The following is a 26,802-nucleotide window of genomic DNA, read 5'->3' as shown; positions in this document are numbered from 1 at the left end:
CGGGAGAAAAACAGCGACCAACGAGCTTGTCTAGGATTTAACCACTTGGCAGACTCGAGATAAATCAAATTATTGTGATCCGTCAAGACCACCACGCGATGCTTGGCTCCCTCAAGCCAATGTCGCCACTCCTCGAATGCCCACTTCATTGCCAACAACTCCCGATTACCAACATCATAATTCCGCTCGGCAGGTGAAAACTTTCTAGAAAAGAAAGCACATGGTCTCATCACCGAGCCATCAGAGCTTCTCTGTGACAAGACAGCCCCTGCTCCAATCTCAGAAGCATCAACCTCGACCTGAAAGGGAAGAGAGACATCAGGCTGACGCAAGACAGGAGCCGAAGAAAACTGACGTTTCAGCTCCTGAAAGGCCTCAACGGCCGCAGAAGACCAATTCGTCACATCAGCACCCTTTCTAGTCAAATACGTCAAAGGTTTAACCACACTAGAAAAATTAGTGATGAAGCAACGGTAAAAATTAGCAAAGCCCAAGAACTTCTGAAGACTCTTCACCGATGTAGGTTGAGTACAGTCATAGATGGCCTGGACTTTAACTGGATACATCTCGATAGTAGAAGGGGAAAAAATGAAGCCCAAAAAGGAAACCTTCTGGACTCCAAAGAGACATTTAGAGCCCTTCACAAACAAGGCATTGGCACGCAGGACCTGAAACACCATCCTGACCTGCTTCACATGAGACTCCCAATCATCAGAAAAGACCAAAATATCATCCAGGTACACAATCATTAATCTATCCAGATACTCTCGGAAGAGGTCGTGCATGAAGGACTGAAACACGGAAGGGGCATTAGAAAGCCCAAAAGGCATCACCAAGTACTCAAAATGACCTTCGGGCGTATTAAATGCTGTTTTCCATTCATCGCCCTGCTTTATACGCACAAGATTATAAGCTCCTCGAAGATCTATCTTGGTGAACCAACTAGCCCCCCTAATCCGAGCAAACAGATCGGACAGCAGAGGCAAAGGGTACTGAAATTTGACCGTGATTTTATTTAGAAGGCGATAATCTATACAGGGTCTCAGAGAACCATCCTTCTTGGCCACAAAAAAGAACCCTGCACCCAAAGGTGACGAGGACGGGCGAATATGCCCTTTCTCCAAAGACTCCTTTATATAAGTCCGCATAGCGGTATGTTCTGGTACAGATAAATTAAAAAGTCGACCCTTAGGGAACTTACTACCAGGAATCAAATTTATAGCACAATCACAATCCCTATGAGGAGGTAGGGCACTGGATTTAGGCTCATCAAATACATCCTGGTAATCCGACAAAAATTCAGGGACTTCAGAAGGAGTAGAAGAAGCAATTGACACCAAAGGAACATCGCCATGTACCCCTTGACAACCCCAACTTCACACAGACATTGCTTTCCAATCCAGGACTGGATTATGAACCTGCAGCCATGGCAGACCCAACACGACAACATCATGCAAATTATGTAAAACCAGAAAGCGAATAACCTCCTGATGTGCAGGAGTCATGCACATAGTCACTTGAGTCCAGTACTGAGGCTTATTCTTGGCCAATGGCGTAGCATCAATTCCCTTTAGTGGAATAGGGAATTGCAATGGCTCCAAGATAAAACCACAGCACCTGGCAAATTACAAATCCATCAAATTCAGGGCAGCGCCTGAATCCACAAAAGCCATAACAGAATAGGATGACAGAGAGCAAATCAAAGTAACAGACAAAATGAATTTAGGCTGTACAGTACCAATGGTGACAGACTTAGCGAACCTTTTTGTGCGCTTAGAACAGTCAGAAATAACATGAGTGGAGTCACCACAGTAAAAGCACAACCCATTCTGACGTCTGTGATTTTGCCGTTCAATTCTGGTCAGAATCCTGTCACATTGCATAGACTCAGGCTTCTATTCAGAAAACACCGCCAGATGGTGCACAGGTTTGCGCTCCCGCAAACGCCGATCAATCTGAATGGCCAAAGACATTGACTCATTCAGACCCGCAGGCGTGGGAAACCCCACCATAACATCCTTAAGGGCTTCAGAAAGACCCTTTCTGAAAATCGCTGCCAGGGCACACTCATTCCACTGAGTGAGCACATACCACTTCCTAAACTTCTGACAGTAAACCTCTGCTTCATCCTGACCCTGAGAGAGAGCCAGCAAAATCTTTTCTGCCTGGTCCACTAGATTAGGTTCCTCATAAAGCAACCCAAGCGCCAGAAAAAACGCATCCACATTTAGCAATGCAGGATCTCCTGGCGCCAGGGAGAATGCCCAATCTTGAGGGTCACCACGTAACAAAGAAATAATAATTTTAACTTGCTGAGCAGGGTCACCAGAGGAACGAGGTCTCAGAGAAAGAAACAATTTGCAATTATTTTTGAAATTCAAAAACCTAGACCTATCTCCAGAGAACAGCTCAGGAATTGGTATTTTAGGTTCTGACATAGGACAGTGAATTACATAATCCTGAATGCTTTGTATCCTTGTAGCGAGCTGATCCACACAAGAGGACAGACCTTGAATGTCCATATCTGCAGCTGAGTCCTGAACCACCCAGAGATTAAGGGGAGGAGAGAGGCTAAACACACTGCAGAGGAAAAAAAAAAACCTCAGAGCTTCTCTTATCCCTCTTTTGCGATGCATTAACACTTTACGGGCCTGCTGTACTGTTATGGTTCTGGTGGTAAGAACACATAAACTGACCTGATAGGTAAACCAAAAAATAGGACAAGCTCTGGGGATGTGGGAACTTTACTGACCGCAATCCTGATCCTATCAACACACACTATAGGCAGCCGTGGAGCGTTCCTAACTCGGCCTAGACGCCTCTGCACAGCCTGAGAAACTAGCTACCCCTAGAGAGAAACAAAGCCTCACTTGCCTCAGAGAAATTTTCCCCAAAGTGAGAGCAGCCCCCACAAATAATGACAGTGAGTTAAGAGGAAAACACAAACATAGAAATGAAAATAGGTTTTAGCAAATGAGGCCCGCTAATAACTAAATAGTCAGAGGATAGCAAGGAATCTGTGCGGTCAGTATAAAATACTACAAAAATTATCCACGCAGAGAATACAAAAAGACCCCCACACCAACTCACGATGTGAGGGGCGCAACTCCGCACCCCAGAGCTTCCAGCTAACAATCAAAATAGCATATAAGCAAGCTGGACTGAACTCATCATATACTGAGAAACATTTTCAAATAGCAATGAGCAAAAATAGACTAGCATGAACTTAGCTTCTCCACGAGGAGACAGGTCACAAGGGAAGTCCCAGAGAGATCTGAACCAGTACTGAATACAACGACAGCAGGCAACAAGTAAAGGTCCAGGTGGAGTTAAATAGGCAGCAAGCCTAGCAGGAAATGAGGCAGCTGGAGTCCAGCTACAGCCCAGCCATAACACTCAAAGCCACCAGAGGGAGCCCAAGAACAGAACTCACAAAGTACCACTCATGACCACAGGAGGGAGCCCGAGAACGGAATTCACAACAAAAATGGATGCCAACCAGCAAAAAAGCGTATTTGTTAACAAACTTGCAAGCTCAAACAGATCTGTGCAGATATATAGTATACATCACTCTACAATACACATAAATTAACATTACTGCATGGCAGATGAAATAACAGCACAAAGATATACTTACCGTTGATGAGCAGAAAGAGATATAAAGAACAAAGACAATGCAGAGTTCTGGATCTCCAAACAGGACGCTCACGGGAGGCTACAGAACAAAGATGATGCAGAGTTCTGGATCTCCAAACAGGACGCTAACGGGAGGCTACAGAACGAAGACGATGCAGAGTTCTGATCTCCAAACAGGACGCTCACGGGAGGCTCGTAGATGACGGAGGACACACAAGTGATTGCAAAGGAGTAGAGTCGCAGTTTATATTTCAGAACGCAGCTACAGATGATCCTGAAGTGGTCTATCAGCGTTGACAGGGAGACACCCACTTACCATTGTTCCTGCTGCAAGATCCCTCTCAGGCCGGCGTGGCTGAGGGCGTCTCCATTTGGAATGTAACACACCTACCTGGTTAGAAGGAGACGCTGCGATGCCCCCTATGATCGTTGCTGGCATCGTTGCTTTTTTATGTCAAACACGACGATACACGCCGATCTGATGACCAAATAAAGTTCTGGACTTCTAGCTCTGACCAACGATATCACAGCGGGATCCAGATCGCTCCTGCGTGTCAAACACAATGATATCGCTATCCAGGACGCTGCAACGTCACGGATCGTTGTCGTTCTCGTTGGAAAGTTGTTTAGTGTGAAGGTACCTTTACTTTCAGCAAACTACCTGTGTTACTATGAGCTGGGCAAAGTGCCAGAATAGTTGCAACTTTTCTGGGGCATCTGCGTGCTGCTATTTTTAGGCTGGGGGACCAATATCCATGGCCCCTTACTAGTCTGAGAATACAAGCCCCCAGCTGTTTGCTTTAACTTGGCTGGTTGTCAAAAATTGGGGGGAATATGCTGCTCTTTTTAAATTATTTATTTAAATAATTTTAAGAAATGGCATGGGACACCTCTATTTTTGATAAGCAGCCATGATAAAGCTGACAGCTGATGTTTGCAGCTCGCAGCTGTCAGTTTTGCCTGCACTGGTTATCACAAGTATAAGAGACTCCCAAGTCATTGCTGAATATTCCCATCAGTGGTGCCTGTTCTCGCTGTTATCAGCAACAGTAAGCGTACGCTGATGAGAGTAGTGACACCTGTGACCTGTGGTAACCTTTTTTTTACAGCTGGTCAAAGCTGCTGGCTCATGCTGTCACCTGACAGTGCCTGAACTGCAGCTCTCTGACCGGCCATAAAGAAATGACCACCTATCATAGCCCCTGTTTGCCTGTCACGCAGATCACAGAGTGGCAAACAATGTTCGAGCACCACATTCTGAATGAGGCCTGGGTTCGGGTACCATTCTAGTACCCAAACCAAACTTTTTTTAGGTGTTCGGCAGAAACCGCCGGACCCGAACATCCCCAGGTTTGGCCATCACTAGTCAGCAATCACATTCTTGATGAAAATTCACTGAAGTCAAATGAATCAGCCAAAGAGAAATCTAAACCAAATCAATATTTGTCTCGGATTTTAAAGCAAACTGGAATTTCATGATGTGCTGTACAAGCCTTTTTGAAGAAACCCCAAGATATGAGCAACACTGAAACACAGTGGTCGGCCTAGGAAACTTAATGCAGCAGAAGAAATGGACATGCTTACTTCCCTTAGAAATTGGGTAAATATCCAGCAGTTTCATCATCTTATGATGGGAACCCCAACCAGTGGGATTCATATACACTCATCAACTGTGTGGACAAGTCTGTCCAGAAGTTGTCTTAATGCAAGAATTGCAGCAAAAAAGCTATATTTTTGAAATTGAAACAAGGCCAAGCAACTCAACTATGCACTTAATCTTATGGACTGATGAGACAAAATTTGAAATATTTTGCTATAACTTCATATACCACTATGCAGTAAAAGCTTCATACTGTACAGTTTACAAATCACTAACTTAAGAATTTTAGTTTAATCTATAAACAGTAGTGTTGAGCGATACTTTCCGATATCGGAAAGTATCGGTATCGGAAAGTATCGGCCGATACCGTCACAGTATCGGAATCCAATCCGATACCGATACCCGATCCCAATGCAAGTCAATGGGACGAAAATATCGGAATTAAAATAAACCCTTTCTTTCCTTGTAGGTTAATTCTACATGAAGGAAAACAACTAAGAATAATGTAGGATGTATTGGGGGAGGTGGCGGAGACATTAAAGGCACAGGGGTTTATCCCAATCAAATAGAATAGCAGTATTTTTAATTTTTTTATGACGTTCGGCGTTAGAAAGAATTTGACTATGTTAATTTTTTATTTATTTTGTCAGATATTGATGTTTCACTACTTCCACGCCCTTCACCCTATTTTTTACTTCTCCCACACTTTCTTCTTCATTATCCTCATCATCAGCTTCTGTGACATCAACTTCTTCACCTTATTCATCTTCTTCTTTTCTACGTATATATATATATATTTTTTTTACATTGTTCATATTCTTTTTATTTAACTATTATCTTTTTTATATTCAACTTCTTCATCATATTCTTATTTGTGACAGGCATTCCCGTAGTTGTTATCTATAAAAGTTTGAAGATTACACCTTCCGTTCTGCCTGTCACAAAACAGTTACATTTGTCCGCGTTCAGTTTGGCCTGCAGCATCAGGCTTTATCCAGGGGCACCACGAGGAGGAACGGACTCACCCCCATACACTGCTTAGTCTTCTTCTGCTTATAATTTAGATAATATCTTTTGCTCTGATATTTAGTCTTATGCTTAATGTTCTTCTGCTCTTTGTTCTGCAGCCTCTTGTTCTTCTGCTTCTCGGTCTTCCAGGTTGTCGTCGTCATCTCCAGGGTCGTCATCTCCAGGGTCGTCGTCATCGGGGTCGTCGTCATCGGGGTCGTCGTCATCGGGGTCGTCTTCAGGGTCATCGTCTCCAGGGTCGTCGTCATCTCGGTGGTTGTCGTCTCTGGTGTCGTCATCATCTTAGGGGTGGTCTTCCGGGTCATCGTCTTTCGGGTCTTGAACTTGGAAATGTAGCAGAAGGTACAAGAAGGCTGAGAAAATGCCGAGAAACAGCTGATGGAACTGGAACTCGGATGGCTACCCGAAGGTCCAAGAGCCAATGGAACTACCGAGGACCAGCTGACGTTACTGGAACCCGGTTACTAAGCAGGAGGTACCCGTGCCTGAAAGCACTACCAAGGACCACCTGACGTTGGTGGAACTCGGATACCCAGAGGGAGGCACCTAAGCCAAAGGCTCTGCCCGGAACCAGCTGACGGTACTGGAACCAGGATGGGGAGCAGAAGGTACAAGAGCAAAAGACACTGCCGAGAACCAGCTGACGGTACTGGAACCCGGATGGGTAGCCGAAGGTCCAAGAGCCAATGGAACTACCGAGGACCAGCTGACGTTACTGGAACCCGGTTACTAAGCAGGAGGTACCCGTGCCTGAAAGCACTACCAAGGACCACCTGACGTTGGTGGAACTCGGATACCCAGAGGGAGGCACCTAAGCCAAAGGCTCTGCCCGGAACCAGCTGACGGTACTGGAACCAGGATGGGGAGCAGAAGGTACAAGAGCAAAAGACACTGCCGAGAACCAGCTGACGGTACTGGAACCCGGATGGGGACCTATTCAAGCTTGTCTTCCTAGGGCCCCAACTGGCGGTGTGTTAGAGCCCAGGGACAGCAGGAGGAGGAGCAGGGGGAGGGGAGTGTAGGCCGAAGCCTGCACAGGCGGCAGCTTTGGGTGTGTTGTGTCTGCGTGGCTTTTGCAGGACACGTTGCCGGCTACACAGCAGGGGAACAGCTGGTGGTGCTGGACCCCACTGACACATTGGCGAGGTGTTTGGCTCTGTGCAGCCAGCACTTCCGGACAGCAACTAGCGTTGTTGGAGCCCGGGCTCTGCAGGTGGAGCAGAGTGTAGGCCGAAGCCTAATTGAACCGATTTCAAAAGTCACCTTTAACCCCCCCTCAGGGGTTACAAAGTAGAAGAGCCACAGCTTATGCAGCAGCAGTGCTGCGCAAGTCAAAGGTTGCTCTTGTAATTTTTCTCCTTGCACACGCTGAATGGAACACGTATAACATTTAGCCCTTTATACAGTCAAACTGTGTAATGGAGGCGAGAGTTCCCTTTGTAATGAGACGCAGCACAGGTGTCAAGAATCCCACCTTGGTGCTGGGTGCAGCCTCCCGAGCGTTGTTATTTGCTGTACAGGAGTCTGCGCTGTCGTGTTATCCCCTGGCCTAGCGCCGTTAGCGCTGCCCATCTTCTGGCATCATGTAATGTCGGCCGGTGCGGTTCGCGATGCCCATGAATCCCAGCCCCGCAGTGTCTTAACATTGTTAAAACACTGCGGGGCTGGGATTCAGGGCCTGGCGCAGCACATATGTTCGCCTCTCACACTCGGGTCCTTACACCCGCTTCAGACTGTGCGGCGTCATCTGATCCCTTATCGCATGCCACGGCCATGAAGCCGCACAGTCCGAAGAAGGCGGAAGGAGAGGAGGGACAGGCGAACTGATGCACTGATCCTGCCCATGAATCACACCCTCGCAGTCCCAATAAATAAGACACCGAGGGGCGTTGTGTGGGTCAGGGCGGCCGCAGAGGCGCAGCCAGCCAAACAATGATGCCAGAAGACGGGCAGCGCTACCAAGGGGGTTGCAGCGTGTCATTACAAAGGAAAGTCACACCACCGGGACGGTTAAATGGTCACACAGAGGACACATTTCAGACGTGTTTTCAGTTCCACATGTGCGAGGAGAATACGTTTCTGAGCCACCTTGCACACATGCAGCATTACCGCTGTACAAGGTGGCTGGATAACGTAAAAACGCCTGGGGGAGGGGGGACAGGTTCCCTTCAATTTCAGTTCTTGTGTCTGCGTGGCTTTTGCAGGACACGTTGCCGGCTGCACAGCAGGGGAACAGCTGGCGGTGCTGGACCCCACTGACACATTGGCTGGTGTTTTTCTCTGTGCAGCTAGCACATCTGGGCCCCAACTGGCGGTGTGTTAGAGCCCAGGGACAGCAGGAGGAGGAGCAGGAGGAGGAGGAGCAGGGGGAGGGGAGTGTAGGCCGAAGCCTGCACAGGCGGCAGCTTTGGGTGTGTTGTGTCTGCGTGGCTTTTGCAGGACACGTTGCCGGCTACACAGCAGGGGAACAGCTGGCGGTGCTGGACCCCACTGACACATTGGCGAGGTGTTTGGCTCTGTGCAGCCAGCACTTCCGGACAGCAACTAGCGTTGTTGGAGCCCGGGCTCTGCAGGTGGAGCAGAGTGTAGGCCGAAGCCTAATTGAACCGATTTCAAAAGTCACCTTTAACCCCCCCTCAGGGGTTACAAAGTAGAAGAGCCACAGCTTATGCAGCAGCAGTGCTGCGCAAGTCAAAGGTTGCTCTTGTAATTTTTCTCCTTGCACACGCTGAATGGAACACGTATAACATTTAGCCCTTTATACAGTCAAACTGTGTAATGGAGGCGAGAGTTCCCTTTGTAATGAGACGCAGCACAGGTTTCAAGAATCCCACCTTGGTGCTGGGTGCAGCCTCCCGAGCGTTGTTATTTGCTGTACAGGAGTCTGCGCTGTCGTGTTATCCCCTGGCCTAGCGCCGTTAGCGCTGCCCATCTTCTGGCATCATGTAATGTCGGCCGGTGCGGTTCGCGATGCCCATGAATCCCAGCCCCGCAGTGTCTTAACATTGTTAAAACACTGCGGGGCTGGGATTCAGGGCCTGGCGCAGCACATATGTTCGCCTCTCACACTCGGGTCCTTACACCCGCTTCAGACTGTGCGGCGTCATCTGATCCCTTATCGCATGCCACGGCCATGAAGCCGCACAGTCCGAAGAAGGCGGAAGGAGAGGAGGGACAGGCGAACTGATGCACTGATCCTGCCCATCAATCACACCCTCGCAGTCCCAATAAATAAGACACCGAGGGGCGTTGTGTGGGTCAGGGCGGCCGCAGAGGCGCAGCCAGCCAAACAATGATGCCAGAAGACGGGCAGCGTTACCAAGGAGCTTGTTGCGTGTGTCAATACAAAGTCAAATCACACCTGAGGGACGTTTTAATGGTCACAGAGGACACATTTTAGACGTGTTCACTTCAACATGGGCAAGGAGAATAAGTTTCTGAGCCACCTTGAACACATGCAGCATTACTGCTGTTCAAGGTAGCTGTAAAACATAGAAACACCTGGGGGAGGGGGGACAGGTTCCCTTCAATTTCAGTTCTTGTGTCTGCGTGGCGGTCGCAGGACACGTTGCCGGCTACACAGCAGGGGAACAGCTGGCGGTGCTGAACCCCACTGACACATTGGCTGGTGTTTTTCTCTGTGCAGCTAGCACATCTGTGCAAAAACTGGCGGTGTTAGAGCCCAGGGTCAGCAGGAGGAGCAGGGGGAGCGGAGTGTAGGCCGAAGCCTGCACTCGAGCAAGTTGAAAGGAAACCTTTAACCCCCCCCCCCCCCAGGCGTTTGTAGCTGAAAGAGCCATTGTGTACAGCACTAATGCTGGAAAAGGTAAACTTAGCTCTTTTAATTATGGTCCTTGTACATGCGGAACCTAACATTTATGAAATGTGTCTCCTCACAGCGTTAAACCGTCCGGTAGGTGGAACTTTCCTTTGTCGTGTGACGCAGCACAGCCATCATTTTTACCCCCTTGGCGCCGTGCGCCGCCTCCTCAGCGTTGTTTGAATCTGTCCCGGAGCCTGCGCTGTTAGGATAGCCCTTGGCCATGCACACATGTTGCGCTGCCCGTCTTCTGACCTCATTTGGTGTCAGGCTGGCTGCGCCTGTGCGGGTGCGCTGGCCGAGATCCCGCCTCGCAGTGTCGTCTAATGTAATCCCACCGCGGGCCTGTGATCCGTGCCCGTGCGCAGTGCATATCCTCTCCTCTCACTCCCCTCCCTACGGCTTTTTCAGACTGTGCGGTGTCACGGCCGTGGCATGCTATTAGGGACCAGCTGACATCGCACAGTCTGAAGAAGCCGTAGGGAGGGGAGTGAGAGGAGAGGATATGCACTGCGCACGGGCACGGATCACAGGCCCGCGGTGGGATTACATTAGACGACACTGCGAGGCGGGATCTCGGCCAGCGCACCCGCACAGGCGCAGCCAGCCTGACACCAAATGAGGTCAGAAGACGGGCAGCGCAACATGTGTGCATGGCCAAGGGCTAACCTAACAGCGCAGGCTCCGGGACAGATTCAAACAACGCTGAGGAGGGGGCGCACGGCGCCAAGGGGGTAAAAATGATGGCTGTGCTGCGTCACACGACAAAGGAAAGTTCCACCTACCGGACAGTTTAACGCTGTGTGGGGACACATTTCATAAGTGTTTGGTTCAGCATGTGCAAGGAGCATCACGAAAAGAGGCACTTTTTCCCTTTGCATCATTACTGCTGCACAAGGTGGCTCCTTCAGTAACAAACGCCTGGGGGGGGGGGGTCAGGTTCCCTTACATTTAACTTGTTGTGTCTGCGTGGCGGTCGCAGTACACGTTGCCGTATACACAGCAGGGGAACAGCTGGCGGTGCTGAACCCCACTAACACATTGGCGAGGTGTTTGGCTCTGTGCGTACAGCACTTCTGGACGGCAACTAGCGGTGTTGGAGCCCAGGGACAGGTGGAGGAGGAGGAGGTTGGAGGAGGTTGGAGGAGGTAGGAGGGATTGCCACACACACAGCAGGGGAACAGCTGACGTTACTGAACCCCAATAACAGAGGAGGGACTGTTGACTGTGCGTACAGCACTTCTGGACGGCAACTGGCGGTGTTGGAGCCCAGGGACAGGTGGAGGAGGAGGAGGTTGGAGGAGGTTGGAGGAGGTAGGAGGGATTGCCACACACACAGCAGGGGAACAGCTGACGTTACTGAACCCCAATAACAGAGGAGGGACTGTTGACTGTGCGTACAGCACTTCTGGACGGCAACTGGCGGTGTTGGAGCCCAGGGACAGGTGGAGGAGGAGGAGGTTGGAGGAGGTAGGAGGAGGTAGGAGGGATTGCCACACACACAGCAGGGGAACAGCTGACGTTACTGAACCCCAATAACAGAGGAGGGACTGTTGACTGTGCGTACAGCACTTCTGGACGGCAACTGGCGGTGTTGGAGCCCAGGGACAGGTGGAGGAGGAGGAGGTTGGAGGAGGTAGGAGGAGGTAGGAGGGATTGCCACACACACAGCAGGGGAACAGCTGACGTTACTGAACCCCAATAACAGAGGAGGGACTGTTGACTGTGCGTACAGCACTTCTGGACGGCAACTGGCGGTGTTGGAGCCCAGGGACAGGTGGAGGAGGAGGAGGTTGGAGGAGGTAGGAGGAGGTAGGAGGGATTGCCACACACACAGCAGGGGAACAGCTGACGTTACTGAACCCCAATAACAGAGGAGGGACTGTTGACTGTGCGTACAGCACTTCTGGACGGCAACTGGCGGTGTTGGAGCCCAGGGACAGGTGGAGAAGGAGGAGGTTGGAGGAGGTAGGAGGAGGTAGGAGGGATTGCCACACACACAGCAGGGGAACAGCTGACGTTACTGAACCCCAATAACAGAGGAGGGACTGTTGACTGTGCGTACAGCACTTCTGGACGGCAACTGGCGGTGTTGGAGCCCAGGGACAGGTGGAGGAGGAGGAGGTTGGAGGAGGTAGGAGGAGGTAGGAGGGATTGCCACACACACAGCAGGGGAACAGCTGACGTTACTGAACCCCAATAACAGAGGAGGGACTGTTGACTGTGCGTACAGCACTTCTGGACGGCAACTGGCGGTGTTGGAGCCCAGGGACAGGTGGAGGAGGAGGAGGTTGGAGGAGGTTGGAGGAGGTAGGAGGGATTGCCACACACACAGCAGGGGAACAGCTGACGTTACTGAACCCCAATAACAGAGGAGGGACTGTTGACTGTGCGTACAGCACTTCTGGACGGCAACTGGCGGTGTTGGAGCCCAGGGACAGGTGGAGGTTGGAGGAGGTTGGAGGAGGTAGGAGGGATTGCCACACACACAGCAGGGGAACAGCTGACGTTACTGAACCCCAATAACAGAGGAGGGACTGTTGACTGTGCGTACAGCACTTCTGGACGGCAACTGGCGGTGTTGGAGCCCAGGGACAGGTGGAGGAGGAGGAGGTTGGAGGAGGTTGGAGGAGGTAGGAGGGATTGCCACACACACAGCAGGGGAACAGCTGACGTTACTGAACCCCAATAACAGAGGAGGGACTGTTGACTGTGCGTACAGCACTTCTGGACGGCAACTGGCGGTGTTGGAGCCCAGGGACAGGTGGAGGAGGAGGAGGTTGGAGGAGGTAGGAGGAGGTAGGAGGGATTGCCACACACACAGCAGGGGAACAGCTGACGTTACTGAACCCCAATAACAGAGGAGGGACTGTTGACTGTGCGTACAGCACTTCTGGACGGCAACTGGCGGTGTTGGAGCCCAGGGACAGGTGGAGGAGGAGGAGGTTGGAGGAGGTTGGAGGAGGTAGGAGGGATTGCCACACACACAGCAGGGGAACAGCTGACGTTACTGAACCCCAATAACAGAGGAGGGACTGTTGACTGTGCGTACAGCACTTCTGGACGGCAACTGGCGGTGTTGGAGCCCAGGGACAGGTGGAGGTTGGAGGAGGTTGGAGGAGGTAGGAGGGATTGCCACACACACAGCAGGGGAACAGCTGACGTTACTGAACCCCAATAACAGAGGAGGGACTGTTGACTGTGCGTACAGCACTTCTGGACGGCAACTGGCGGTGTTGGAGCCCAGGGACAGGTGGAGGAGGAGGAGGTTGGAGGAGGTAGGAGGAGGTAGGAGGGATTGCCACACACACAGCAGGGGAACAGCTGACGTTACTGAACCCCAATAACAGAGGAGGGACTGTTGACTGTGCGTACAGCACTTCTGGACGGCAACTGGCGGTGTTGGAGCCCAGGGACAGGTGGAGGAGGAGGAGGTTTGAGGAGGTTGGAGGAGGTAGGAGGGATTGCCACACACACAGCAGGGGAACAGCTGACGTTACTGAACCCCAATAACAGAGGAGGGACTGTTGACTGTGCGTACAGCACTTCTGGACGGCAACTGGCGGTGTTGGAGCCCAGGGACAGGTGGAGGAGGAGGAGGTTGGAGGAGGTAGGAGGAGGTAGGAGGGATTGCCACACACACAGCAGGGGAACAGCTGACGTTACTGAACCCCAATAACAGAGGAGGGACTGTTGACTGTGCGTACAGCACTTCTGGACGGCAACTGGCGGTGTTGGAGCCCAGGGACAGGTGGAGGAGGAGGAGGTTGGAGGAGGTAGGAGGGATTGCCACACACACAGCAGGGGAACAGCTGACGTTACTGAACCCCAATAACAGAGGAGGGACTGTTGACTGTGCGTACAGCACTTCTGGACGGCAACTGGCGGTGTTGGAGCCCAGGGACAGGTGGAGGAGGAGGAGGTTGGAGGAGGTTGTAGGAGGTAGGAGGGATTGCCACACACACAGCAGGGGAACAGCTGACGTTACTGAACCCCAATAACAGAGGAGCGACTGTTGACTGTGCGTACAGCACTTCTGGACGGCAACTAGCGGTGTTGGAGCCCAGGGGCAGGTGGAAAAGCAGAGGAACACAATGTAGGCCGAAGCCTGAGAAAGTCGAAAGGGAACCTTTAACCCCCCCCCCCAAGGCGTTTGTAGCTGAAAGAGCCAGCTTGTGCAGCACAAAAGATGCAAAAGGAAAAGGTGGCTCTTTTCATCATGCTCCTTGCAAACACAGAACTAAACACTTTTAAAATGTGTCCCCTGAAGCCGTGAAACCGTCCCGGAGGTGGGACTTTCCTTCGTAATATGACGCAGCACAGCCATCATTACTACCCCCCCGCCGCCGTGCCCCGGCTCCTCAGCGTTGTTTGATTCCGTCCCGGAGCCTGCGCTGTTATGTTATCCCGTGGCCAGGCACACTTAGCGCTGCCCATCTTCTGACATCATTTGGTGTCAGGCTGGCTGCGCCTGTGCGGCCGCGCTGGCCGAGAGCCCGCCTCGCAGTGTCTTCTGATGTAATCCCACTGGGGGCCTGGGATCCATGGCCATGCGCAGTGCATATCCTCGCCTCTCACTCCCCTCCCTACGGCTTCTTTTTCAGACTGTGCGGTGTCACGGCCCTGGCATGCTATTAGGGACCAGCTGACACCGAACAGTCTGAAGAAGCCATAGGGAGATGAGTGAGAGGTGGAGGTTCAGATATGCACTGCGCATGTCCATAGATCCCAGGCCCCCAGTGGGATTAAATCAGAAGACACTGCGAGGCGGGCTCTCGGCCAGCGTGGCCGCACAGGCGCAGCCAGCCTGACACCAAATGATGCCAGAAGACGGGCAGCGCTAAGTGTGCCTGGCCACGGGATAACATAACAGCGCAGGCTCCGGGACGGAATCAAACAACGCTGAGGAGCCGGGGCGCGGCGCCGGGGGGGTAGGAATGACGGCTGTGCTGCGTCATATTACGAAGGAAAGTCCCACCTCCGGGACGGTTTTACGGTATCAGTGGACACATTTTATAAGTGTTAAGTTTTGCGTGTGCAAGGAGCAAAACCAAAATAGCTACCTTTTTCCTTGTGCAGCATTACTGCTGCACAAGGTGGCTCTTTCAGTAACAAACGCCTTGGGGGGGGGGGGGACAGATTCCCTTACATTTCAGTTGTTGTGTCAGCGTGGCGGTCGCATGACACATTGCCGGCTACACAGCTGGGGATCAGCTGACGTTACTGAAACCCAATAACACTGGGTCGTATGTTTTGACTGTGCAGACGGCACATCTGAGCCTCAACTGGCGGTGTTGGAGCCCAGGAATTTAAGTTCAGGTGGTAGAAAGATGAACACAACAGGAGACCTGGATAACGTATACAGTGACCTAATTATTTAATCAGGAGGAGGAGTGGCAAATTCCTGCGAGATCCAGGCCTTGTTCATTTTCAGGAAAGTAAGCCGGTCAACGTTATCGGAGGATAGTCGCATGCGACGGTCAGTTAGTACACCACCTGCAGCACTAAAGACACGTTCCGATAATACACTGGCCGCAGGGCAAGACAGCACCTCCAATGCATACTGGCTTAGCTCTGGCCATGTATCCAGCTTTGAGACCCAAAACTTGAAAGGGGAAGAGCCGTCTGGGAGTACAGCAAGAGGGCAAGACATGTAGTCTGTCACCATCTGACGGAACCGTTGCCTCCTGCTGACTGGAGCCGTCTGTGATGGTGTAGACTTTTGTGGCGGGCACAGAAAACTGTGCCACAGTTCGGCCATACTGGTCTTGCCTTGGGCAGAGGCACTGCTTCTGCTCCCTCTTTGTGCAGAGCCTCCACCACTGCCTGGACGCACTGAGCTGCTTTGGAATGCACTAGCAGCACTTCTCTCAGTTGGAATGGAGAAGATGATGGAACTGACCAGTGTGTCTTGGTACTCCCGCATTTTTCGCTCCCGGTTCAACGGTGTGATGAGGCTTTCTACGTTGTCCCGGTAGCGAGGATCGAGGAGGGTGAACACCCAATAATCAGACATGTTGAGAATGTGGTCGATGCGGCGGTCGTTTCTCAGGCACTGCAGCATGTAATCCACCATGTGCTGCAGACTGCCAACTGCCCAAGAAACGCTGTCCCCAGCTGGAGGCGTGATCTCTGCCCGCTCGTCATCACCCCACCCTCGCTGTACACACTGAGTACTGGACAATTCGGGAACTCCCTCCTCTGGATGGATGTCTTCCTCCTCCATTGACTCCTCCTCATCCTCCTCACAAACTGTCCCCTGCCTACGCGTTTGTGAGGAACCACGTGGCGCTGACTGTCCAGAAGATGATGGAAGTGGTGAATCCTCATCCTCCACCTCTTCCACAACATCATCCCTTAGCGCTTGCAGTGATTTTTCAAGCAGGCAGATAAGGGGGACAGTCATGCTGACTAGTGCATCATCTGCACTCGCCATCCGCGTGGAATAATCAAAGGGACGCAAAACCTGGCAGACATCCTTCATAGTGGCCCACTCTGTGGTTGTGAAGTCTGTACGGCGCTGACTGTGACTTTTTTGCGCCTGATACAGCTGGTACTCCATTACAGCTTGCTGCTGCTCACACAACCGCTCCAACATATGTAACGTGGAATTCCACCTGGTAGGTAGGTCACATATGATGCGATGTTCCGGCAGGCGGTGTCGGCGCTGCAGAGCCGCAATGCGCGCTTTTGCCGTGCTGGAACGCCGCAAGTGAGCACACTCTAGGCGGACCTTGTGCAGCAGTGCATCAAGATCCGGATAGTCCCTCAAAAAACTCTGCACGACCAAATTGAGCACATGTGCCAGACATGGGATGTGAGTGAGGTTGCCGAGGCCCAGGGCTGCCACCAGATTTCGGCCATTATCACACACTACCATGCCTGGCTGGAGATTCGCTGGCTCAAACCACACATCGCTCTCCTGCTTGATGGCATTCCAGAGCTCCTGCGCTGTGTGGCTACGATTCCCCAAAAAAATTAATTTCAAGACGGCCTGTTGACGTTTGGCCACGGCTGTGCTCATGTCGGTCGTAACAGGTACACGTTCATCACGGGTCCATGTGGAGGTGGACTGTGACGGCTCCTGCAGCGATGATTCTGAGGAACTGGTGTAAGAGGAGGAGTCAATGCGTACAGAATGGATTCCTGCAATCCTTGGAGTGGGCAGGACACGTCCTGCGCCACTCGCACGGTCTGTACCCGGCTCAACGACATTAACCCAATGGGCAGTGAGGGAAAGGTATCGCCCCTGTCCATGTTGACTGGTCCACGCATCGGTGGTGAGGTGGACCTTGCTACTGACGGCGTTCAGTAGCGCGTGTTTTATGTGTCCCTCCACATGCTTGTGCAGGGCAGGGACGGCTTGCCTGCTGAAGTAAAAGCGGCTGGGCACACTGTACTGTGGGACTGCCAATGACATCAAGTCACGGAAGCTGTCAGTCTCCACCAGCCTGAATGACAGCATTTCCAGTGACAGAAGTTTGGCAATGCCTGCAGTCAGAGCCTGTGCTCGTGGGTGGTTTGACGAGAAAGGCCGCCTTTTCTCCCATGCCTGTACTACCGATGGCTGTAGACTGGGCTGGGAGTGTGTGGTTGACTGGGAAAGTGGTGCTGCGGGTGGAATGACAGCGGGTCTCTGGACAACAGGGCCAGAGGTTCTTCCACGGCGATCCTGGGAGGAAGCCGAACCAGCTGCGTGTGAGCTAGAGGAAGAGGCAACACGAGCTGAAGAGGTGGTAGCTGCCGCTGTTGGTTGGCCTAGCTCTTCAGTGTGTTTGTCTAACTCCGCCGGGTGCCTGTTGCGCACATGTTTCCACATGTTGGAGGTATTGAGGTTGGCGACTTTTTGACCTCTTTTGATTTTTTGATGACACACCTTGCATCTGACATAGCAAATGTCATCTGCAACTGTGTCAAAAAAGGACCAGGCACTGCAAGTCTTGGGAGCCCCCCTTTTGACTTTTGGAAGAGACATGCTCCTTACGGGTGCCAAAGCGGAGGCTGCAGGATCCGCAGTCTTCCCCCTCCCTCTCCCTCTTTGGGCCGTACGGGGAATCTCTTCCTCAGAGCTGCTCCCACCACCTTCCTGTCCCTGACGCCAAGATGGGTCAAGGACCTCATCATCTACACTACCCTCTGCCCCCAACTGCTCCTCCTGGGTAGTCTCAGCAGCAGAGCACGCACCAGTAAGTGGCACCTGAGTGTCATCATCAGCTGATGCGGCCTGCGAGGTGGTGACCGGAGCCACTGGCCCACCCGCCTCTTCAGAGGAAGACAGAAAAAGCTGTTGGGCATCACTGCACCCTGCCTCTTCTTCCATTTCTCCAATGCTGCTTGGCTGGCCCCCTGTTTCCAAGCCAAGAGATGATTCAGAGAACAGAAGTAGAGACTGCTCCTGTCCTGGGATCTCTGTCTGCCTGGGCAATTTTGCAGGTGGTGAAGAGACAGATGGCTGCTCTCCAGTGCTCTGTGTCTGAGAGGATGTGGCACTAATGGAAGTTGATGCATTAGCTGCCATCCATCCCACAACGGCTTCAATTTGGTCTTCACGCAGCAGCGGTGTATGGCGCTCGGCGACAAAGCTGCGCATGAACGACTGTTCCCTTGTGAAAGTGGGTGCTGATGACTCACCGGTGCCCGCAGCAGGCACAGAATCCCCACGTCCCCTCCCTGCTCCGCGCCCACGCCCACGCCCACGTGCCTTACTCACTGCCTTCTTCATCTTGGTTGACTGATAAAGATAAGCAGAAAAGTACTAACGGCTTTGTGTGCTTATTCCTGAGCAACTCCTCCTAACAGGTATAAGACACACTAATTTTCTAAAGTGTGGACTAGACTTGAATATGAGCTAATGTGGCCTACACAAATGTAAAGTGGTGTGTAACTGGTGTGTTTGGTGAACTTTATTATTTATTTATTTTTTTGGGGCTGAACTGACAACGGATAGAGCTGCAATCACACGGAGACCGTGCAGACAGCCGTAAACGGCGCTGCAAGGCCCAAAAACCCTCCTCTACTTTATCCTATGTAGTGTTTTTCCACAAATTAGCTGGAGACGGGTGGAAAGACACTAATAGGATTTTTTAAAATAAATTAGCAGCAGACTACACTACTTTGAAAAAAAAGAAAATTGATTTGGCGGTATGACGCAGTGAAAAACCCTGAGCTGCAGACAACCAGGCTACGGCTGCTCACAGACTACAGGGCGAGCTGCAGTCACACGGAGACCGTGCAGACAGCCGTAAACGGCGCTGCAAGGCCCAAAAACCCTCCTCTACTTTATCCTATGTAGTGTTTTTCCACAAATTAGCTGGAGACGGGTGGAAAGACACTAATAGGATTTTTTAAAATAAATTAGCAGCAGACTACACTACTTTGAAAAAAAAGAAAATTGATTTGGCGGTATGACGCAGTGAAAAACCCTGAGCTGGAGACAACCAGGCTATAGCTGCTCACAGATTACAGGGCGAGCTGCAGTCACACGGAGACCGTGCAGACAGCCGTAAACGGCGCTGCAAGGCCCAAAAACCCTCCTCTACTTTATCCTATGTAGTGTTTTTCCACAAATTAGCTGGAGACGGGTGGAAAGACACTAATAGGAATTTTTGGAAAAAATGTGCAGCAGCCTGCACTACTTCAAAAAAAAAAAAAAAAAGGACAGTATGAGGCAATGAACCACCCTCCCTGAACTGAATACAACCAGCTATGGATGGCCTATGTGGCTGCACTCAGACTAGAGAGTGGGCTGCACTCACACACACACACAGAGAGACCTTGCAGATCGCTGTGAAAACAGCGCTACAAGGCAAAAGCAAGGTGAATAGTAGGTGAACACAGCGGTTGCTAAATTAGCCTTTGGAAAGCACAAAGAAGCAAATCGCTATCTCTAAACTGTCCCTCAGTCAGCAAACAGCGTCCTGTCACTAACTGAATTCACAGCAGAGTGATCGCAAAATGGCGCCAGCGACTTTTAACCCCTTAAGCCCCGAGGGTGGTTTGCACGTTAATGACCGGGCCAAGTTTTACAATTCTGACCACTGTCCCTTTATGAGGCTATAACTCTGGAACGCTTTGACGGATCTTGGCGATTCTGACATTGTTTTCTCGTGACATATTGTACTTCATGTTAGTCGTAAAATTTATTCGATATAACTTGCGTTTATTTGTGAAAAAAATGGAAATTTGGCGAAAATTTTGAAAATTTTGCAATTTTCCAACTTTGAATTTTTATGCCCTTAAATCACAGACATATGTCATGCAAAATACTTAATAAGTAACATTTCCCACATGTCTACTTTACATCAGTACAATTTTGGAACCAAAATTTTTTTTTGTGACGGAGTTATAAGGGTTAAAAGTTGACCAGCAATTTCTCATTTTTACAACCCCATTTTTTTTTAGGGACCACATCTTATTTGAAGTCATTTTGAGGGGTCTATATGATAGAAAATACCCAAGTGTGACACCATTCTAAAAACTGCACCCCTCAAGGTGCTCAAAACCACATTCAAGAAGTTTATTAACCCTTCAGGTGTTTCACAGGAATTTTTGGAATGTTTAAATAAAAATGAACATTTAACTTTTTTTCACACAAAATTTATTTCAGCTCCAATTTGTTTTATTTTACCAAGGGTAACAGGAGAAAATGGACCCCCAAAGTTGTTGTACAATTTGTCTTGAGTACGCTGATACCCCATATGTGGGGGTAAACCACTGTTTGGGCGTATGGCAGAGCTCGGAAGGAAAGGAGCGCCATTTGACTTTTCAATGCAAAATTGACTGGAATTGAGATGGGACGCCATGTTGCGTTTGGAGAGCCCCTGATGTGCCTAAACACTGAAACCCCCTACAAGTGACACCATTTTGGAAAGTAGACCCCCTAAGGAACTTATCTTGATGTGTGGTGAGCACTTTGACCCACCAAGTGCTTCACAGAAGTTTATAATGCAGAGCCGTAAAAATAAAAAATCATATTTTTTCACAAAAATGATCTTTTCGCCCCCAATTTTTTATTTTCCCAAGGGTAAGAGAAGAAATTGGACCGCAAAAAATGTTGTGCAATTTGTCCTGAGTACGCTGATACCCCATATGTGGGGGTAAACCACTGTTTAGGCGTATGGCAGAGCTCGGAAGGAAAGGAGCGCCATTTGACTTTTCAATGCAAAATTGACTGGAATTGAGATGGGACGCCATGTTGCGTTTGGAGAGCCCCTGATGTGCCTAAACACTGAAACCCCCTACAAGTGACACCATTTTGGAAAGTAGACCCCCTAAGGAACTTATCTTGATGTGTGGTGAGCACTTTGACCCACCAAGTGCTTCACAGAAGTTTATAATGCAGAGCCGTAAAAATAAAAAATCATATTTTTTCACAAAAATGATCTTTTTGCCCCCAATTTTTTATTTTCTCAAGGGTAAGAGAAGAAATTGGACCACAAAAAATGTTGTGCAATTTGTCCTGAGTACGCTGATACCCCATATGTGGGTGTAAACCATTGTTTGGGCGCATGGCAGAGCTTGGAAGGGAAGGAGCGCCATTTGACTTTTCAATGCAAAATTGACTGGAATTGAGATGGGACGCCATGTTGCGTTTGGAGAGCCCCTGATGTGCCTAAACATTGAAACTCCCTACAAGTGACACCATTTTGGAAAGTAGACCCCCTAAGGAACTTATCTAGATGTGTGGTGAGCACTTTGACCCACCAAGTGCTTCACAGAAGTTTATAATGCAGAGCCGTAAAAATAAAAAATCATATTTTTTCACAAAAATGATCTTTTTGCCCCCAATTTTTTATTTTCCCAAGGGTAAGAGAAGAAATTGGACATCAAAAAATGTTGTGCAATTTGTCCTGAGTACGCTGATACCCCATATGTGGGTGTAAACCATTGTTTGGGCGCATGGCAGAGCTTGGAAGGGAAGGAGCGCCATTTGACTTTTCAATGCAAAATTGACTGGAATTGAGATGGGACGCCATGTTGCGTTTGGAGAGCCCCTGATGTGCCTAAACATTGAAACCCCCCACAATTGACACCATTTTGGAAAGTAGACCCCCTAAGGAACTTATCTAGATGTGTTTTGAGAGCTTTGAACCCCCAAGTGTTTCACTACAGATTATAACGCAGAGCCGTGAAAATAATTTTTTTTTTTTTCTCAAAAATGATTTTTTAGCCCCCAGCTTTGTATTTTTACAAGGGTAACAGAATAAATTGGACCCCAAAATTTGTTTTTCAATTTGTCCTGAGTACGCTGATACCCCATATGTGGGGGGGAACCACTGTTTGGGCGCATGACAGAGCTCGGAAGGGAAGGAGCGCCATTTGGAATGCAGACTTAAATGGATTGGTCAGCAGCCGTCACGTTGCATTTGCAGAGCCCCTGATGTACCCAAACAGTACAAACCCCCCACAAGTGACCCCATATTGGAAACTAGACCTCCCAAGGAACTTATCTAGATGTGTTTTGAGAACTTTGAACCCCCAAGTGTTTCACTAAAGTTTATAGCGCAAAGCCGTGAAAATAAAAATTCCTTTTTTTTTTTCACAAAAATGATTTTTTAGCCCCCAGTTTTGTATTTTCACAAGGGTAACAGGATAAATTAGACCCCAAAAGTTGTTGTCCAATTTGTCCTGAGTACGCTGATACCCCATATGTGGGGGGGAACCACTGTTTGGGTGCATGACAGAGCTCGGAAGGGAAGGAGCGCCATTTGGAATGCAGCCTTAAATGGATTGGTCTGCAGGCGTCACGTTGCATTTGCAGAGCCCCTGATGTACCCAAACAGTACAAACCCCCCACAAGTGACCCCATATTGGAAACTAGACCTCCCAAGGAACTTATCTAGATGTGTTGTGAGAACTTTGAACCCCCAAGTGTTTCACTACAGTTTATAACGCAGAGCCGTGAAAATAAAACATCTTTTTTTTCCCACAAAAATGATTTTTAGCCCCCCAAATTTTTATTTTCCTAAGGATAACAAGAGAACTTGGACCCCAGAAGTTGTTGTTCAATTTGTCCCGAGTACGCTGATAACACATATGTTGGGGTAAACCCCTTTTTGGGCGCACGGGAGAGCTCGGAAGGGAAGGAGCACTGTTTTACTTTTTCAACGCAGAATTGGCTGGAATTGAGATTGGACGCCATGTCGCGCTTGGAGAGCCCCTGATGTGCCTGGACAGTGGAAACTCCCCAATTCTACCTGAAACCCTAACCCAAACACACCCCTAACCCTAATCCCAACGGTAACCCTAACCACACCCCTAGCCCTGACACACCCATAATTCTAGTCCCAACCCTAATCCAAACCGTAAATGTAATCCAAACCCTAACCCTAACTTTAGCCCCAACCCTAACTTTACCTCCAACCCTAGCCCTAACCCTAACCCTACCCCTAACCCTAACCCTAAACGTGACTGAAATATGTGGCACTGAAATACGTGGCACTTAAATACGTGATACGTGGCACTTAAATACGTGGCACTGAAACACGTGGCACTGAAATACGTGATACGTGGCACTGAAATACGTGGCACTGAAATACGTGGCACTGAAATACGTGGTACTAAAATATGTGACACTGAAATACGTGATACGTGGCACTGAAATACGTGATACGTGGCACTGAAATACGTGATACGTGGCACTTAAATACGTGGCACTGAAACACGTGGCACTGAAATACGTGATACGTGGCACTGAAATACGTGGCACTGAAATACGTGGCACTGAAATACGTGGTACTGAAATACGTGGCACTTAAATACGTGGCACTTAAATACGTGGCACTATGACTGTCAGAAAATGTTCATTAAACGGTTAGGGGTAGAGTTAGGGTTAGGGTTTGGATCCCTTTATCACCTTGATGGTGGTGGGTGGCTTTTCAGTGTGTTTTCTGTTTTTTTTTTCGATAAAAATGCATGCGTTTTTAACGCAAACAAACGCATGTGCTTAAAAACGCAAGAAAATACTGCAGGTTGTATTTCTGAAAATGAACGCATGCAGAAAAAAAACGCATGCGTTTGAAAACGCGACCAAACGCGTACAAAAAACGCATGCGTTTTCAATGTTAAATATAGGGAAAAAACGCATGCGTTTTTTTGTGCAAAAAACGCTGCAGACAAACGCAAGTGTGAAACCAGCGACGCTTTTTATAGCAAAAAAGTTTTTGCGTCTCCACATTTTGAGACCTATAATTTTTCCACATTTTGCTCCACAGAGTCATGTGAGGTCTTGTTTTTTGCGGGACGAGTTGACGTTTTTATTGGTAACATTTTCGGACACGTGACCGCTTTTGATCGCTTTTTATTCCGATTTTTGTGAGGCAGAATTACCAAAAACCTGCTATTCATGAATTTCTTTTGGGAGAGGCGTTTATACCGTTCTGCGTTTGGTAAAATTGATAAAGCGGTTTTATTCGACGGGTCAGTACGATTACAGCGATACCTCATTTATATCATTTTTTTATGTTTTGGCGCTTTTATATGATAAAAACTATTTTATAGAAAAAATAATTATTTTGGTATCGCTTTATTCTCAGGACTATAACTTTTTTATTTTTTTGCTGATGATGCTGTATGGCGGCTTGTTTTTTGCGGGACAAGATGACGTTTTCAGCGGTACCATGGATATTTATATCAGTCTTTTTGATCGCGTGTTATTCCACTTTTTGTTCGCCGGTATGGTAATAAAGCGTTGTTTTTTGCCTCGTTTTTTTTTTTTTTTTTCTTACGGTGTTTACTGAAGGGGTTAACTAGTGGGGCAGTTTTATAGGTTGGGTCGTTACGGACACGGCGATACTAAATATGTGTACTTTTATTGTTTTGTTTTTTTTATTTAGATAAAGAAATGTATTTATGGGAATAATATATATTTTTTTTTTATTATTTATTTAGGAATTTTTTTCTTTTTTTTTTACACATGTGGAAAATGTTTTTTTTAACTTTTTTACTTTGTCCCAGGGGGGGACATCACAGATCATTGATCTGGCAGTGTGCACAGCACTCTGCCAGATCTGCGATCTGCTGTGCAGGGCTGCAGGCTTACCAAGTGCCTGCACTGAGCAGACACTCGGTAAGCCACCTCCTTCCCTGCAGGACCCGGATGCCGCGGCCATCTTGGATCCGGGACCTGCAGCCAGGAAGGAGGTAGGAGACCCTCGCAGCAACGCGATCACATCGCGTTGCTCCGGGGGTCTCAGGGAAGCCCGCAGGGAGCCCCCTCCCTGCGCGATGCTTCCCTGCACCGCCGGCACATCGCGATCATGTTTGATCGCGGTGTGCCGGGGGTTAATGTGCCGGGGGCGGTCCGTGACCGCTCCTGGCACATAGTGCCGGATGTCAGCTGCGATAGGCAGCTGACACCCGGCCGCGATCGGCCGCGCTCCCCCCGTGAGCGCGGCCGATCGCGTATGACGTACTATCCCGTCACCCGGAATTAAGTCCCAGGTCACCTTGACGGGATAGTACGTCAAACGGGATTAAGGGGTTAAACTGCATCATGACATCATTTCAGCAGCCAATCACAGCCTTGCCAGTAGTTTCATGCCCTCCATGCTAAACAGGATGTGCCCACACTTGGAATCTTTCTCATTGGCTGAATTTCTGAATTTTGAATCATTGAACTTCCGATTCCGGTATCCGATACGCGCCAAGTATCGGAATCCCGGTATCGGAATTCCGATACCGCTAGTATCGGCCGATACCCGATACTTGCGGTATCGGAATGCTCAACACTAATAAACAGTTAAAATATATAAAAACATGCAATTAATACATGCAATAAAAGTGAACATTGAAAGAACCAAAGAAATATAGTTGCCCAGTGAATGCATGTCCTAGCAGCTAGACCTGTAAAACAGCATTTTTAGGGAAGGAAGTTACTACATGTATGGATTCAGACTTTATCTTTTACATAAAACACTGTAGTATGAAGTTTAAGCAATGTGTCCAAAATCACATATTATTTTATAAAGTAATGGAGACCATGGTGTAAGGATAATTATGGCAATGTAATGGTTAAGCAGAAGGATACAATGGTAGAAACAGCATCTGCTTGCTGATTCACACATTTTTCTCAAAGTTACCTGGCAGAGATTCCTATCAGGTGTGCAGGAAACGGGTAGACAAGAGCGACAGTCAGCACAATGGTAGTGAACAAAGCGTTGTAGAGAAAAAAACATGCTATGTGCTGAGCTGAGTAAATGTGATATGTGAGTTATGGAGGAAAGGCTTTGGAAAAGGCTGACATAGAACAAAACATACATACATAAATGTGCTTGTCTCATCAGTTCCTTCACCTCGAGTAAAATACGGCAATGTGTCTAAATTCATATCAGGTTCAGAGCAATATAATATCAATGAAAGGCAGATCTGCATATTAAAAAAAAATTTAAATTATACTTTACTATAAATTACTACAAGATTAACACAGCAGAGTGTACAGACTTACTTATATTTACTAGAACAAAAATAGTGAATAACCACAATCTATTATCCATTATAGTATGACTAGATGTTTCCAGCCAGCTAATGCTCGGCACGCTCATTGCTATCTAATTAATGCTGCTGGGGATTAAACTAAAGTAAATAATGACAACATTCAACAGCGCTTACGCAGGTGGTAAATTAACTTAAAATGAAGTTAATAACAATAGTGTGGTGATGTGATGGGGGCGCGATTATGTGTGGTAATGGGGTGGGGGGCGGGATTATCTGTAGTAAT

General features: G+C 49.0%; 1 protein-coding gene across 1 annotated transcript in view; it reads right to left on the bottom strand.

Annotated features, from left to right (window-relative positions):
• LOC143809853 (uncharacterized) overlaps positions 1–26,202 on the bottom strand; it is a 31,290-nt gene extending 5,088 nt beyond the window's left edge. The window contains exon 1 of the mRNA XM_077292837.1: positions 26,165–26,202. The gene's annotated coding sequence lies outside the window, so the exon portion shown is untranslated. The remainder of the gene's footprint in view (positions 1–26,164) is intronic.
• Positions 26,203–26,802: the final 600 nt, after the last annotated feature.

The sequence above is a fragment of the Ranitomeya variabilis genome, chromosome 2, assembly GCF_051348905.1.
Source record: "Ranitomeya variabilis isolate aRanVar5 chromosome 2, aRanVar5.hap1, whole genome shotgun sequence".
Lineage (NCBI taxonomy): Eukaryota > Metazoa > Chordata > Amphibia > Anura > Dendrobatidae > Ranitomeya > Ranitomeya variabilis.
Note: the sequence above shows the minus strand (reverse complement) of the source record. Positions and strands in the feature narration are given on the sequence as shown.